This window comes from Aphanomyces astaci (genome assembly GCF_000520075.1).
Source record: "Aphanomyces astaci strain APO3 unplaced genomic scaffold supercont1.9, whole genome shotgun sequence".
In the NCBI taxonomy this organism is placed as follows: Eukaryota; Oomycota; class Saprolegniomycetes; order Saprolegniales; family Verrucalvaceae; genus Aphanomyces; species Aphanomyces astaci.
In genome coordinates, this window is record NW_009798272.1 from 1,249,514 (window position 1) to 1,250,771 (window position 1,258).

The window sequence follows — 1,258 nt, forward strand, 5'->3', positions numbered from 1 at the left end:
TATATATATATATATATATATATATATATAGACGGGATTCGATATACTTTTAACGATATATCTACAAAATCACATTGTGTGAGGGATGATCGATCACCTTGGGCTTGTTATCTGACTCCCACTTGTCCAGTTCGCGCGAGATTTCACGCTGCACGGCTTCCTTCTTGTCGTCCACTTCATATTTCACCTACCATATCCATAAATATATATATATACGATCTTTTACGACGCTGCTTATATATAATATATATCCAACAAAACCAAATACCCATTATCATCACCATCATCCAATCACCCATGTACGCTAGCTACCTCCACGTCACCAGTACATACACACTCGTGCCAACTAGGAATACACAAACAATAGTCCAAATATTCCATATATATATATATATATATATATATATATATATATATATATATTACCTTGAGATGGAACAGCGCCGCGACAGGCTTGTGGTCCGACATGTCGAGCTCCATGGCGGCGCCATAATGCTGCAACGCCACCGTGTCGGCCTTGGCTTTCCACAAGATACGATCGCACCTACTCATGTTTATATTTAAAAATACAAAAAAATATATATCCTTTCCAGTTGCTCCAGTCGTTGCTCACAAACGTACCACGCCGGCGCGCGCACTTTTTTCTCGGGTCGGCGGTCATATAACGACGTACCCGCCTGGAACTTGTACGTAGGTGCAAACCTAATCGGCCCTTCTTCAAACCCGTGGAACACATTGCCTTTTTCCCGTTCTTGGGTCAACTACACACAACAATAGATGCTTAATATATATATATTTATGAAAAGAAATCATGGCAACCTTTGCACAAACGTCAAATATATACTGGGGGGTCCTTGGTATTCCGAATATAATTATTTAAAACCTTCTCTTTATCTATATATATATATGCCAATATTTCGATGGATTTGAAGACATTCGCAAGATATATATATATATATATATTTACTTGTATCACATAGGAAATGAAAAGGTGCAGAGTAAATGTATATATATATATAATTGCAACATATATGCACACATGTTATGTACGGGTGGGCGAGATATCAACCTGATCCTTGCATTATTCCAAATTATCTACAACCCCTTCTCTATCTCTGTACATTTATAAAAACAAACATATTTACCAACAATCCATATAAATATAAATATGCATATGTACACTTGTATATAATTGGTCTCAAAATAGAAGGGGATATAAACACGTCAGTCATACAAGTCCTATATATATATATATATA